Source organism: Artibeus jamaicensis, unplaced genomic scaffold, assembly GCF_021234435.1.
Source record: "Artibeus jamaicensis isolate MK-2021 breed Jamaican fruit bat unplaced genomic scaffold, CSHL_Jam_final contig_387, whole genome shotgun sequence".
NCBI lineage: Eukaryota > Metazoa > Chordata > Mammalia > Chiroptera > Phyllostomidae > Artibeus > Artibeus jamaicensis.
In genome coordinates, this window is record NW_026521812.1 from 2,425,338 (window position 1) to 2,442,192 (window position 16,855).

Here is a 16,855-nt window from a genome sequence, read left to right on the forward strand (position 1 = left end):
AACATGGAAAAACTTAAAGTCATGATAAAAAGAAATAAAATAAACTCTTACAAAATATCTCCAAAAATTATATTGTAATTTTAAACAGTGAAAAATACACCCTATGATGGGTGTGCCACCTTTTCAAAAGATGTCAAAAAGACTGGGCCAGACCTTGAAAAGCTCCAAGATTAACAATGGTTTAAATGTGAATAAGTACGAAAACATACAGACATGCATGTAGAAATACGACCCACTGAAACACTTGAGTAGAATGTTGCTAGCATAATCAAAAGGCTATTCATCAGAAAGTACTAAGGTCTGAGGCTGCAAAGCTTTTTGACATAATGTGTATAAAGTGTGACATAAAAAACTGCTACAAGATCTCCCGTAAGAAAAATGTGAGAGAAAAATACCATGAATTTTTAATCTAAAAAGCCTTCTTCCCATTAGAACTTTACCACACTTTAAAGTCACTCAACTATTGATCCTACTTACCAATCATTTCAAATTTATATAAATACTCAACAGAAATATTTAGTTATATTTTAGAAATAATAGCATGAGCAATAAAACTAGCAAGAGATGACCTGTACCAACATAGAGTTTCCCAATTCACTGGTGAGAAGTTTTACAGGTTAACTGGGCTGTCAAAGCTCTAATACACACATACACTGTGGGAGATTATATAATATAAACAAGAACAATACTAATATATATTATGTATTTCTCATTATATATATTTAATATATATCATAATGTATATAAAAGCAGAGAACCAAACTGTGTGGAGATGATTATTACAATTAAAAAGTAGGAACAAGTATCACAGGCTGCACCTTTTTACAAAAACCGCCCCACTGTGCAAATCTTTTCTTTCAAACGTCCTCTTCCCCCGTGTCCACTCTACAAGGGGCGCCCCCTCCACTGTTCAGACTACAAAACGTGAGGCTGTCTCCTGTTTCCCCTTCCCGTTTGTCCCCACAGTAAATCATCTGTCAAAGCTTGTTGACCCTCTTTCTGAGATATTTTCTCTTTGGTAAAAGGCTGCTCACTTGTATCCTAACTGGTTTTCTTTCCCCAGCTGTGTCCTTCTCTCCAACTATTCCTATACTTTGCTGCTAGAGATACCGTTCTAAAATTTATCTGATTATGTAACCCATGTCCTTAAAAATCTCTACTAGGTCCAGGCTGCAGACAGAATGAACCCGAATCTTCTCAGTTTAGCATTCAAGGCTCTCTCTCTACATCTGGCTACAGCCTATGTAACTAAATTTATCTCTTTCTAAATCCTGCTGTCTTCCTACACCCTCAACTTCAGCCACATGGGAAATCTCACCTCCTGCCCTCGACAGGCTCATTCTGCAGGCTGCTGCTTACGCTGTGCTACCTGAACACTCTGTCCTAGTCTTTCTCAGACTGCAAAGAGCAATTCGGGTTTTATCTCTTTCAAATTGTTTCCAAGATTTACCATCAAATTATTTTCTCCCATTACATACAAAGGAAAATACTTTTAATTAAAAAAAAAATACATGGTTGTTATGGTCATGCCTATCTCTTGGGATAATTTGTTTGCTGGTATAGCTCTTAGTGTATGTGTTACAGCATTTTGCACATATCATGTTCTCATAAATGTTTCCCAGGGTGAAAATGAGGGAAATAAGGCTGCGAACTCTGCAGACAGAGCACCTGGGTTCAAAACTCAGTTTTACCACTTAACTGCAGTGTGACTTCATGCCCAAGTTTCTTACCTTTCAAATCAAGATGATAATAATGGTACTTTCATCATAGACTGTTATGAGGGTTAAATGAGTTCATATATTTAAAGCACTTATAACAGTCCTTGGAACAGAGTGTCATAGCTACTATTATGAAATATCAAATACTTCAACAAGGTATATGGGTAGTTCTTCCTTTATTTTATCTTTCTAAGCTTCAGTCTCTTTTGCTAAGAATGAAGCTCAGCAATAAGAGGCCTGATGATATACAGGGTTTGGGGGAGGATCAAAGGTATGTGAAAGTCCATTTTAAATAGCAAACTGTAACACAAATGCTATTTTCATGATTATTTTCCCTATATTAGATAAAACAGAAAACAGATAACATGGTTAAGAAGAAATTTGGGAATTAGCATCATTAGATCACTAGCTATTTGATCAGGACAATTCAAAGCTATAGTTGCCATGATAAGACAGTTCCATAAGCTAACAGTGGGAGAAAACTTTAAAGCAACAATAACAAGTCATAGAATACATACACTAAATGCCTAATGATCAGTAACTTCAAGAGACAAATATGAATGCCAAGGTTGCTGAGTTCTTAGATAGCACCAGGGCCAGGATCAGTATTCAGATTTCCTGAGCCTCATTCAGCAAGGGCTGATTATACCGCCCCAAGGAAAAAACACAGGCCCACAAATCCATCTGTAGTACTCATTCTGAGGTAGTAATTTGATACTGATAAAATGTGGTATAGATCATGTTGAAGTTTATTGACCTTTAAAAAACAATTATGCATTATTTATTGGGCCAATTGAAAGAATAATCATATCATTTGAAAAGGGTAAGAGAGGACTCATTTTATTCTCATAAGCTAATAAAATAATAACTCTGGCATGCCTTGCATAAGCACTAGGAGACTCTATTTAAGAACACCATATAAACACAAAACTTGTCGGGGATGCGTGGGGCAGGGGGCCGTGGGGGGTAAAAATGGAGACAACTGTACGTGAACAACAATAAAAAAAATAAAAAGAAGAAAGAAAAACTTGTTTTAAAAAAGCTATGTAAAAATAAAGAAAATAAGGAAAGAACATGCTATTCAAGGACCTTGAAGATGCTATTCAAGGACCAAGAGAAACTAAAGCCACTCAACTTTGCTTTTGTTTCTTTCTTCTTTCACAAAGGTGATTGATTTTCACATTGAAAAGGGACAAACAAACATGGTCAGAGAGGGTGTGAAGCACATCAGAGTCGAAGCTACAGTAAAAAAAGTCTGATTGCTTCAGAGCATGTGAAGTTTCAGGGAGGTAAATTTCAATTAAAGGAAGGTAAGATGTCTAACAATTAGAATTATCGAAGAGTAAAATGAGCTATCTTTTTTAGGATGCATGAACTCTGTCTCCACAAATACTCAGTGCAGGATGACAACCAGAAAAATGACACGCTATCAGATGTGGGGTGTGAGTTCTTGCTCTAAGAGATATGTTGAAATAAATAACCCCTGAGGTTCTTTACATTTAAAATTCTACAGTTTCATGTAGGAAAATAAAATAATGAATATAGTGCTACTTGACATGTTCCATGTGGTTTTTGTTAATAAGTTCTTTTCCTGAATTTCCTTACCCAAACCAAGTACAGATACAGTAGTTAAAAAGATACTTCGGTTTCTTTGGTCTACTGTGACCCAGAGTCCCCTGGCATGGCTCCAAACCATCCAAGTTCCAACTGGATTCAGTTACATTTTCACAGCAGCCTTGAGAAAGCTGGACAACTGGGGCCTCCATGTCCCCATTGTCTTCACCTATGGGTTTTATATAGAACAAATAAAGCATAAGAGACTGTTATATAAACTGTGTCCAATAAAAAGTACCCTTCTTATTGTGAAATTCTTAATCTAGTTATTGTTTCATGGCATCAATATAGTGGAGACAATCTTATTTTGGTCACTTATCTATTTTAGAAGGAAATCCTACAAATTATCAGGGAAGACTGCTGATGCCTGGTTCTAATAGTAAGACAAAAATACACTGAAATAAGTAATGTCAAAGTTAACCTAATTGTATTTGTAAGAGAACATTTTCAAGGGAGGGTTGTGCATCATTTTAAATTGAGTATCTGTTGCATTTTAGTACGCATCTTGACATAGTTCTGTTAATAAGTATAGGCTAGGCTTATATAACAAATAGGCTCTAAAATGTATAATATCTTCATACATTATGAAAAAATATTTATTTCTCTGATTAATGCTCCAGCATCTTCAACTTGTGGCTTTCAAGTGTTTTGTAATTGTCTATATTAAAATTTCTCTTCTATAAAAAGATACTTGTCCAAAGCTTTATATCATAATGAGTTAATACTCTAATGACATGAATCTTTAAAAATATATAATTGTGATTAAAAGACAAAAAGTGACCAAAGTAAGACCAGTCATAGTAAAAAGAGAATCTAATAGCTAAAGGATGTTTTTCAGGCAACAGCTTAAGATTTCATTAGATGAAAGTACATACCTGTATCATATTTTATCAAAAAATAATTTTAACCTATGACCATAAAAAATAATCTTCCTTATTTTATAGTTTAAATTGCCAAATTTCTTCCCAACATGAAGTTCTTTTTCTCATTTATTTTACATAGATGTTTCTGAATACTGGCTATTTGTGACATTTAAAGATAATTTTCCTGACTTTAGATAATTCTGTATTGTTACTGATAATAGTATTTTGTCCTATAGTTCTAGAAGTTCTCTTAACTATTAATAGACTAATCTTTGACACTCTCACATATATTGTATAAAATATGATTCCAATGGGAAGTTTTTAATGCATATATAAAACTATTTTATTCTATAGTAGAGAGAAGAAATCTTACTCAAATTTCTATTTCTAATATCCTCCAAAATATTAGCACACACTAATTCTCTTTGTGTTCTTGGTCCTAGAGTTAGAATATAATATCACCCTCTTAAAAATATAATTTCATTTAGAAATAATTAGAATATTACTGTTCAGTATGCCAGGTTTTTACCTTTTCCTTCTTGTTGCCAAATTTACTCAGCCAATATGTTACAATATTGATTTCTCTGTTTTTAAGGTATCTGTTAGATATACTTTGAAAATCACTCGAAAAGAAAACAAAATATTCCCTCTTCTGAATAATGCAGAAATTAAAAATTAGAAATATGATAATACATTGCCTTCAGGAAGTTAGTCAATTTTTTAAACGCCAAAGAGGGCTGAATAACCACAGACTATCAGAGATCTGAAATTGGAGGAAGAACTCCCTAGAAAAATAAATAGGAGGCCTTCGACATGTGTTTTATTAAATATGAAGTCTTAAAAACATAAAGACAGTAAAAATAATTTTAAAATAGCTTAAAAGCCAGCTCAAAGGAAGAGGAAAATTCTGGGTACAGAAGTGGGGCCAGCGTTTGTCTTCTAGGCTTTTCTTCATCCCACTTTCTTTAGCTTCCTTTTTGCCAAGTAACATGTGTCATGATCTAATTCTCTTCTCTGTCTTATTTTCCTTGCCAAAAGCCGAAGTGGAAAGTTCTCTTCAGAAGTGTCAGTTTCCATATGCTCCACAATGTCATGGTTCAGATTCTGAACCTCTTTGTACCAACCATAAACTTTGCCTGAAAACATAACCTGGACAGAGTTCATGCCAGGAAAGGAAGATGCCCTCTGAATTTATCTGGTGTCGTTCACACAAAGTTAATGACTTGAGCAGGAAAAAACCATCATTCTAATACATCGGCCTCCCTAGAAAGCTGCAGGGATGAGGAAACCAAGTGCAGAATTATGGTGGGGAAAATAACTTTCCACAAAGAGGGAGGAAGCAGAGAGTTCTCTGGGGGGAGATGAGGGTGAAATCAACAAGTTCACCCAAAGGTTCAATGAACATAACACATATTTAAAATTCACAGAATGCTGCCAAATAGCTTTTCTGGGTGTGTTGAGCAATATTTTTATTGTCTCATTCTATTTTCTATATGTACATTGTGCGCTTTTTGTCCCAAAATGCATACACATCATTGAGACTCCAATAAAAGACATAATTTTAAATTGAGAAAATACCTCCATCGCTAAACTTTTTATACACTAAATAATTACTGAATATTTACCAGCCCACATTTCCCTTGTTAGTTGGTCCACCCTACCACATGGGGATGTTCTGACTATAAAATGAATGAGCTCATCATTCTTTTCTGCTTGCTCAGTAGACAGCAATTTAAATCATCTGATGGGCAGCTGACTTCTTCAATAGGTGCAGTTAAAATGGTCTCTGTTCTGTAACTGTTCCTGATTTCAAAATCAATGAGTTGTAAATGCTTCCTATATGTTGTTGAGATTTGTAAAGGCATCTGTTTATGCAAAAGTAGGTACCATAAAATCCTGGCAGCCTGCAAAAATCAATGAACCTGTAATGTATCATGCATGTCATTCTTGTAAAAGTGGGCTTAGTTCAAGTGTCCTCTTGTGAGAAGGATTCTTGTCCTGGGTTAGGAAGAAATGGGTGGAGATAAAGTAGAAAGCAAACAGCAAGAAGAGATAAAAGTTGAACTTTCATCTTAATCAAACCCACCTAAGACAACATTGTGAAACAAGAAACTGGTCTGACACTACCTCATGGCTTTTTCTGTACCCCAATCCCAGTTCTTCAGGTGGCCCTAAGACCTTCACACCAACACTCTTTTTTACGGTCCCATCCTCCATGTTCTTTTTCTCTCAAATTAAATATCTTATTCTCTCAATGAATGATCACAGGTAGGAATTTTAAATAAACCTGCTTAAAATAATGCATATGAAATTAAAATGATTTATTAAAATATCTAATACTTGACTGATAGTATTTGAAATTTTAAAAGAAGATGCTTATTAGTCTAAAGTTCACTAATTTGAGAACTTTTAACAGATATAATAAAATAGAAATTTCTAAGTTTTTTCAAGAAGACATCAATTCTCATTTTTGAACTGAAAAGAAAGCCTGTAAGCAGAGTGAGTCTGGGAACAGAATGGGGAAAACTCAGTAATAGCCCTTTAAAAGTACATTTGACCCTTAAACAACCTGAGTTTTCACCGCACACAGGTCTACTTATATGAAGATTTTTTGTCAATATACAAGGTCTGTTGAGAAGGTATCCAGCCATGTAATATGAAAAATAGAGACATTTATTGAAGGAGATACAAGATACAAGAAACACTGAACATAGGACAATGGTGCCTCAGCCCCCTCCAAAGCAGGCACCTCGGTACATCACATAGTTCTCTCAATGGGCAACAGTTGCCCTGTTGTATTTTTCTGAATGTCATGGATGGTCTGAAATCTCTTCCCTGTCAAAGGCGATTTTAGCTTTGGAAAAAGCCAGAAGTCACAGGGCACCAAATCTGGGCTGTAGTGGGGCTGAGTCACCTGGGTGATTTGATGTTTTGCTAAATAAACTCTGCACGAGACATGATGCATGAGCGGGTGCATTGTCATGATGAAGTTGCCAATCACCAGTTGCCCATAGCAGTGCCTTCTGAATCATCTGAATAGTTTCTGTGGAGGAATATTCAAGCTTAATGCAAAATTTGATGCAGATTCATTGCTCTATTTGCTCATTTTGCATGTGAGCACACAGTACACATGCTCACTCAACAGTGTCTACCGCCCCACTGACTCACACAGTAGGGTTGTCATTGTTCATGTATGTGCAGTCCAGTCTACTCTCATTGGCTACCAGGTTACATTGATGTTGTGCAAATTGTTCCCATTATACTAACAATGGTAGGACTTTTTCCAGACATACTTCATATGCCTGTACTGTTTACAGTCTGTAGTTAGGAGTTTGTAAATGCCGACAGCTGACTGTGTGCATTGGTCTGTAACATTTTAAATAGAGGACTATGATATCCATGGGAGTCCTACATCCAATTCCTTATGGATGCTAAGGGACAATTTAAGTTTCTAGGGAGTCAAAACTTGTATGTGAATTTTTGGTTGTGTGTGCGTCAGTGTTCCTAACCCCAGGACTGGTGAAGGGTCAACTGTATATGGAATTTATAATAACACCTTAGTATCACATTAACAGAAATACCTATGTTCAACATTGGTCATAACCATGTAACTATAATTATGGTCTAGTTTACTCAATTTTAAACTGTATTTCATGCTTCAGGTATCTATTTCTGCACTTCAATAAAAGGCAAATTTACATTAAAAAATAAATAAGTATTACCTTCCCGAGGAGATGTGTATTTTAATAGAAAACAAAGTAATCAATTAAAGTGACAAATTCCAAACTCTGGCATTCTAGGACTCATGGTATTTGAACCATTTATGAGGGTAGTAGCACCGAAATCAACCTACATACTAGGATAACATTGTAGCTTTTGTATTGATTATATACACATGTGTGTGCATGAGTGCGCATGCATGTGTATATGACCCAAATATACATATTTGGGTCATTTACCAATAATGCACTTCTTAGATTCACTATGCCCTTTGCCAGAGCCTTTACAGCATTAACAAGTTTTAACTTAATTGACCTTTACTTGGTGTTAGTAACATCCTCTCACACTGATTCTCCAGCAGTAAAAGAACAATAAAAGTTATTCAACAGGACAGCTTGCTTCACTTTTGTAGTTTGTGTTCCAATGTCCCTATCCCTAAACCTAATGGTGTATCTATTTATTCCTAACAACATAACCCATCATTGATATATTCATTTTATTTGTATTTTTAAATATTAAGCCTGGCATATCTTTTAAAGAAAAATTCAACTTGTAATTGCAAAGTCTAATAGGTGCTGGGAACTTCATTCAGGAATTTCTGTCTGCTGCCAAAAAAACTTTCCGTTCTGTTAACATATACTTTCGATTTTGTATTAGAAATGAACCAGTCTTCTTGTTACATTTTTCTACTCTTAGTAGATTCTTTCCTCAAATAACTTAAATTTCATAGATTTCATAGATAGCTCAATAGTGATATAAAGTAAAAACCATGATACCTGCCATCAAAGTTTAATATAAGTTTATTATACCTCACTGATTTGCTTATTTAGTGATTAAGGACAAAGTTCTGAAAATAGCATTGATCTAATATGGAGGATGGAGAAGTACCACCATCTTTTTATGGGAAATTATTTCATGAAACATTAATTGAATTATAATTACTACATCTTACCATTACGATTTTCTTTTCCCCTTAGGGACTTCATTTCTAATGGAACTGAAGTAGAAATGCTTTGTAAACCTTAACTAGTTCAAGTCAATTTCATAAACATGGAGCACCCATTATGTGTAAGACACCATGAAATGCCCAACAAGGAATTAAAAGGTAATAAGACAAAATTCCTGCAGCCAAAGAATTTACCATCTACCAGAGAGAACAAGAAAAGTGCAAAACTAATAAAACACTGGGCTGAGAGGAGTTATTTGACTAAATACAAAAAAAGGATGTTCTTTATACCCAAACACACCTGCTTTTGTACTCAGCTAATAATCAGTAATAGTGCAACTCTACACAAAATATGTAAAATTTTTTTTAAAATTTCTCTTCCTCAAAATAAAGATGTCAGTAATTGCCTAAAAATCTCATTGCAAGGTGTTTTTTTTTGGGGGGGGTAGATGTACAGTGCCCACAAACAGTAGATGTCCTAGCTCAATTTCCCTGAAAGAGACTCTGAAATGGAAAATTCCACCCAGGAAATTTATTATGGTGTGCTCTCAGAACTGACAGCTGTGGGGGCGTGGAGGAAGCAGGACTGAACACAGGGAGAAGGTGAGCTAGCAAGCAGTTTTCGACAGAGATGTTGGCTAATTGCACAGGGAGCTCTGGAGCTAGATGGTTCTGTAGTATTCCTTCATATTGGGGCAGGAAACGGAGGCCTTCTGAGCCTTAAAACTACAGTCATTGGATGCAGACTACAGCTGGAAGTGGCCAGCCTCCAGTACCTCCAGCAGCAGGGGAATGAAAGCTTAGGTCCTAATAGATGAGGTAGTGGGAAGAAAGGAGGAAAAATCTGGGCAGCATACCACACAGTCCATTTTAAATGTTAGCATCAACTTTTCTATCACTTAAAAAAATTATAAATAGAATGCATGTGCAAAATACCTTGGAAATTTAAAAGTAATTATACGTACTACAATCCCACACCATCCTTGTTAACATTTTGGTATAAATCTTTCTATTATTTTCTAAGCATATTTATTTTCCTCTGAAATAATAGAAAAATTGTTTTGTGACCTGCTTTTTCATATTTTGAGTATTTTCTTTTGTTAATCAACATTCTTTTACAAGATTATTTTGTGTTTATTGCCTTCCATTATACAGACATTCCTAAATTTACTGAAAACTATATTATTGAATACTTCAGGTTTCACAATGTTTTTACTTTTATAACACAATACTATAATGAATAGTACTATACATATTATTTCTATTTCCCTAGGAAAAATTCAGAGCAATGGTAACTATTATGCCATACTCTTTACATTTTTTCTTCTTTTTTAATTTTATTAAACTTATTGGGGTAAAATTGGTTAATAAGATTATTATAATACCTTTCAAGTATGTAATTCTGTACACTCGCCATCACTTACGTCACCATCATGTCACCATTTATCCCCCCTTTGCCCTCTTCTACTGTTCTCCATTCCTCTTTCCCTCTGGTAACCACCACACAGCTGTCTGTGAGTTTTTCTGCTTGTTTAGTTGTTACTTTCTATTTTATACCCAATACATATTTGTATTTTTACAGTCCCATCCAATACATTTGGCCAAATTATCCTTTGAAAATTCCTACCGACAATGTCTGAGACTTCCTTTTCCCACACCCTCACCAAAATTGGAAATTATCATTCCTCTTAATGGGTGCTAGTTTAAAAGACATATTTTATTATTAATATATACAAATGCAAGAAGAGTGGCAGAAATCAAATAGTATCCATGAAGATTTAAAAGTGGAAGAAATTATTTCAAATCGGGAGGGAATGAGAACCAAGGAAAGGATATGGGCCAAAGCAATAGAGAGCATTTCCATGAATAAAAATGGAAGAGATCCAAGACAGAGGAAACAAAGACAAGATGAGGAAATAGTGAATACCCCAGTTTGATCAGATTATAGGAGAGAACTAAAAGGAGACCATATGTGGCACGAAAATGGTAAATAGAGTTCAAATTTGTCTGACATTAATTATCTGACACTGGTGTTAATGACAATTTGGAAACTATGATGAGAGTCACTCATTTGTTCAAGAAGCCTTTATTCATCACGTACCAGATGCCAAGTCCTTACATCACTGGTGAAAGTACACAGAAACCCTGCCATTCTGGAGCACGCAGGCAGAAAGCACATAGGAAGAGAAGGGCATAATAAGAAAAAATTACAAAAAGGAAGAATAAAGAGCCAAAGGGTGTGTAATTAAAAGGACAGTCAGGAGACTGACATGCCATGGACACCAGTGGAGGGATGTTGACATGGTGGTCAATGGAGAGAAACTGAGGATGATAAAAACTATAAAAAAATGATTGGATTTGGCAATTCGGGGGTAATTGGTAACATTTGAAAGGGTGGATTTTTACAGTGATGGTGAAAGAAGCCAAACTGCATGGAAATCAGGTAAATGGTGTGGAAATGGGGGAAATTAGAATCTCCAAACTGGTCATTGAAAAAACAATGGACAGTTTAGGGAATTAGGGTAGCAGGATGAGATCAGTAGAGTGGACCAATGTTAAAGAAAGGGCTTTTCCAATTAAATCTTAAATAAATATCTAGAAATAAAATTTAAAATATCAACAAAAAAGACTGTTAAAAAGTTTCGTGAAGTCAATTAAATAGCCTTCCTGATGAGCATGAAAAAAGACCTGAGTAAGCATAGAGGTTACCATGTGCCTGAACGAGAAGAACCACCAATGGGGGGAAGGGGCGAAGGGTGGAAGTGAAAGAGGGTATGAGGGATAAATAGTGATGGGAGAAAATTATATAAATTAAATAAATAAATCGATTGTTTTCTCTGAACTAAAATATTTATTCAATACAATACCAAATAAAAAAACCCAACAAGATTTTTCATGGCTCTCCATGAGTCAGTTCTAAATGTCACACAATGAGGGGGGTGAGTGGAAGTGGAAGGTGTAGGGGGAAAAAATACAGTAAATAATATAATAAATAAATAGATACATACATACCCATACTAGAAGCACACAGATGCTCCTACGAGGACTGCTGCTTATCAAACTTAAACATCAGAGATACTCCAAATGTCCATCACAGGAGGTTATTTAAGTGAATTATGCTATAACACCTGAGTAGAATAATACGTAACCATTAAAATGATACTACAAAAAAAAGAATGTCAGAGACTATGTCACAACATGGGAAAACCTTAAAATGTTAGCTGATTACAAAATAAGATACTAAATTGTAAGGACACCATTATTCTATTAGTGAGACATGTATCTGAAAAGAAATAAATTAATAATTGAATTTTTAAAAACCACACAATGAGTAAACTTCAAGAAAACACAAATTGTTTGAAACAAGTAAATCAAGGGATTTGTTCTACCAGGTATCAAAACATATAAGCAATAGTGTGGTAGTGGTGCAATATTAGATAAAATGGCCAAACAGAATAAACTCATACATATGTATAAGTAGTATTGACATATGAAAGGGGTAGCATTTCAAGGAAATAGTGAAATATGGACTGTTACTAAAGGTAAAATTAAAACTAGATACCTAATTATATCACACAAAATTAATTTCAGAAAGTACAAAAAACAGAACAAAAACTTTTAAAACTTTTAAAAGCATTAATCTAGTACTATCAGTTCATGACGTCAGGCTAGGAAAGACCTTGTTAAATAGGACAAAAAAACCCCAAAATGGTAGTGTAAAATATGTATAACCTTGATTATATTAAAATGTCAAAAGACAACTTATATATAATTGAAACACAAGTAGTAGATTATAATAAAAAATTATTCTATAAAATAAAAAATGAAGAATTAGCACCTATAATGTATAAAATTCCTGGCAATCACTGAGAAAAGACAAATAGCAATGAGACTGACAGTCGGTTTATACAAATAACAGAAAAAAACAAACATAAAAATATGATTATCTCCACTGGTATAGTAATGGTGAAAAATAATATACTAATTGAAAAAGTGATATATTAGTTTTTACACAATAGATTACCCAAAATTTAAAATAATTTAAAATGTCGGAAATGGATGAGATCAAATCTAAGCACAGACCTCTTTGATGCCCAAGTTCCTATTCTTCACTGCTTATTTCTCTAATACAATAAAGTTTTCACTGAAAAAGAACAATGGGCCAGATAGTGGTTCCCAGATCAACAGCATCAGTATCATTTAGAACTTAATAGATCTGAATTTTTTTTTTTAGAGAGAGAGGGGAAGAGTGAGAGAGAGAGACACTGATTATTCCACTTACTTATGCATTCACTGGTTGTTTCTTGTACATTCCCTGATGAAACATTCTACCTACAACCTTAGTATATTGAGATGACACCCTAACCAACTGAGCTACCCAACCAGGGACTAGAACTGAATTCTTAAACCTAATGAGATAAAGAGATATAATGAAAACGTCGGTAGTGTATATGGTAGATCCTGGTCAATTTCCAACTAGAAGCAAGAAATGACTGTGTCACATAGAAAAGTAGCACTATCCTTTCTCATCAGTGGGTTAATGATGGACACTGCAATGTGCAAAAATTCACCAAATGGCACAGTTTTAGGGAAAATTCTTTAAAATCCAAATTGGACGCTGTGAATTTGTAAAGAACTTTTTCAAAAGCAGAACCACCACACACCCTCTCCCCCTGAAGACTATGGAGACGAGCTGCCAACGTTCACCAATAAATGGTGTGTGTAAAGACTGCAAGATCAACCCCGGAATTAAAAACCAAATAAACAAAACTCTACAGGTCATTCTGAAAAGGGCTGCACTATTCCCCAGACAGAAATGAGGCTACAGGCTGGTCTTTCAAAAGAGCCACAAATTCTCTGTCTCAAATGGGAAATAGTAATTTTATTGAATAATAATTTAAAGTGAATCCACTTTCTCCTTATAACTTAGTGAGTACTTAGGATGTGCTCTTTGTAGCCAGAGTGCAATTCTTCAGCAAATGAGTGAGAACAGTGTGTGTGAATCTGTGTGTAGAATTATCTACAATGAAAGTGTGAGAACAAAGTAAAAAATACTTCAAGAAATTTAATTTTTGAATAAAAAACAAACGAATGCCCTTCAGGGTTTCAAATACATTGGTGGCATTGGCATTGCCCCGTAAGATTTTAGTCTCTATGAGCAAAGGTGTACAGGGTAGCTTTGTGTTACCTCTCTATCCCTACTCACAAGGGGAAAATATAAATACATTTATAAATATCAGTTTAATATTTTATTACTTTTAGCCAAAGAGCATTTGAAGACTTATAAAGAATCAATGTCATATGATTATTTAAGTAAGAATCAAGAGGGAGCAAAGTTTAATGGGAAATGCATTATTTTAAGCATTACCTCAGGAGATAATATTTAAAATGTATTTAATAACAAAGATTTATAACAGAAACAAGCCATTATGCTATTGACTTGACATACAAAATTTTCATTCTTATTTTCAAAGGAGTTAGGATGGATTAGGGCTTTGATAGTCAGACACAGTTCCTATCGCACAATAAATAACATCTTTTCTGCTTTAGTTTCACGTGCATGCTAATGTTATTCACTCTCATGAATCTGTTGGTTTGTTCCAAATACATGTAGAAGACTAAAATCCATATACTTAAGTTTTGCCTGAAGACTTTATATATACATAATATTTAAAAGGAAGAGTCTAGAGATACCATCTGTGAACTGTCATCTATGAAGGGGATTTAGAACAAAGTAAATTGCCTGGGGCTCTGGAGTAATTTATGTAAGACTGGAGCTCTGTGTCCCCTGAATATTTGGTAGAGGGTGTTTATGTAACTATATGGATGTGTGTGTTTTCTGGTGGGGAGGATTATAACAACAGCTATTACAAATAATCCCTGAATTTCCATTGCTTTCACACAGAAGGGGTTTTTTTTGTTTTCTCATTCACCATTCATGTAGTAGTTGGATATTGTTCTAGTGGCTCTCCTGTGTGGTGCTCCACCAGCATTTCCTATTGCATGGCTCCATCTAAAATTTCTTTACCTTCAGCTGCAAGTGAAAGAATTTAGGTCTGTCTTTATAAAGCTTTATAAAAACAAATGAGTTGGTGGATAGAATCCTAAGAAAGATTTTGTGGGACAGTCCTATAAGTGGTACACTCATTTTTGGTTCTCATTCCACTATCAAGCATGAGACTTATGGCTTCAACCTAACTGGAAGGTGTATTTCTAGGAGAAGGATGCAGCCCTGGTCAGCATCCAGCCAGAGTCTGTCATATAACTGATTTCTGTTTCCATAATATTTAAACTTCTACTCATGTCTTGTTTCTTCTTGAGTCATTGTTGTAACCTGTTATCTTTCTAAGGATCTTTTCCCCCAGTTTTTAAAATACATGGCCATAAAGCTGTTTTTACTATTATATCATGAGGGTAAATCTTTGCTGTTTCTATAGTTATGTTGTTTTCATTTCAGTATTGTTTATTTTTGCCTTTTATTTCCTTCCTCACATTTATGATAGCTTTGTCCATTTTGTCAGTATTTCCTATAAGAATCCTGGTTTTGTTTTCCCCTTCTTTGTTACAGACTGAATTCGTCTCCTTCTAATCTTAATTAATTCTTTCAACTTCCCCAGGGTAATTTCCATTATTCTTTTAAAAAATTTCCTAATTTGAATATTTACCTCTTTAATATTCAGCCTTTCTATTTTTCAAACGCAAGCATTTAATGCTTTAGATTTCTGTCAAATTTCAATAGTGAGTGTCTGTAACAGTGTAGTTTTAAATGTTTATTAGATTCCATTATGATTTATTCCTTAATTCACAAACTATGAATTTTCAAATCTTAATTTCTAAATGATAGTTTTATTTAAGCTGTCTTACTGACTACTAATTAAATTATTGGTAATCAGGCTCTATAGTATTTCATATTTATTACAATCTACTTATGAACGTATGAGTAACTAACACTATAAATGTTTAATGTGTGGTTGAGAATAATGTGTTCTCTTATTTGGCTGTTGGCTTTTCTCTATGTACGGGGTCCAGCAGAAGTAAGGCCTCTTGAGTGCAGTTGGCAGGGTAATAATACAGATGCAATAATTTATAGTTTTAATTTGAACATTTTACCTAAAATGTCATATGATATGTTTGAGTGTGATATTGTTATGTTACAGAATTACATGCTTATGGTTTTGTAATAAAAGATTTTGTAATAAAATAGGGATATTATTTGTGCCAAACCCTGTATATTAGATCATCCTTGTTAATTATGTCATTCAAGTTACTTAATTTTTATACTTAAATTATCAGTCACTAAGATATGTTAAAACTCATTAGTATGATGATAAACTTATCAATTTGTCTTTGAAATATGTCAAGGGTTGATTTGGGATTTTTGAGGGTATGTGGTTAGGTGTATAAAAGTTTGAAATGATCATATATTTTGGGGGGTTATACTTTTTTATCATTATGTAGTAATCCTCTTTGAAGCTAGAAATATTTTTATCTTCAGATGTTTGATCTGATTTTATACAACTACTACACTAGCAACATTCTTTAGCAGGACTTCCTAAGTATATTTTTTCTATAATTTAACTCTCCATCATTCTGTTTTTATAATTTTGGTACATCACTTAAAAGTAGCAAGAGCCAAACTTTGATTTTTTCACTCAATTTGACAAATACTAAATCAGGACATGAGAGTGAGCCAGAAATGGGAGATAAAAGTCTTTTATTCTTTTAAAATACTGAAATTTAATATGATACAAACATTTGACCACAAAAAACAAGTTTGCACTGATAGCCTGGAGGTAGGTAGGGAAAAACGCTACTATATATGCCACACAGCCAAGCTGCACTCTAAATGCTATCTTTGTCCCTCTCGCACATAGGAATTCCATCTTTACTCCATAAACACACACACATTCATAGGAAAGACATATGGAAGTCTACCAGAATCACTGTGCCTTGTGCTCAGAAGGGTTTTTTGCTTCAGTGACAGAGCTCTGTTT

At 34.3% G+C, this 16,855-nt stretch overlaps 1 long non-coding RNA gene across 3 annotated transcripts in view; it reads right to left on the minus strand.

Moving 5' to 3' along the window:
• LOC119052786 (uncharacterized) overlaps positions 1 to 16,855 on the minus strand; it is a 91,691-nt gene that overhangs the window by 42,020 nt on the left and 32,816 nt on the right. For all 3 annotated transcript variants that reach the window (XR_005083194.2, XR_008391507.1, XR_008391508.1), the window contains exon 5: positions 11,874 to 11,989. This is a non-coding gene — a long non-coding RNA (uncharacterized LOC119052786). The remainder of the gene's footprint in view (positions 1 to 11,873; positions 11,990 to 16,855) is intronic.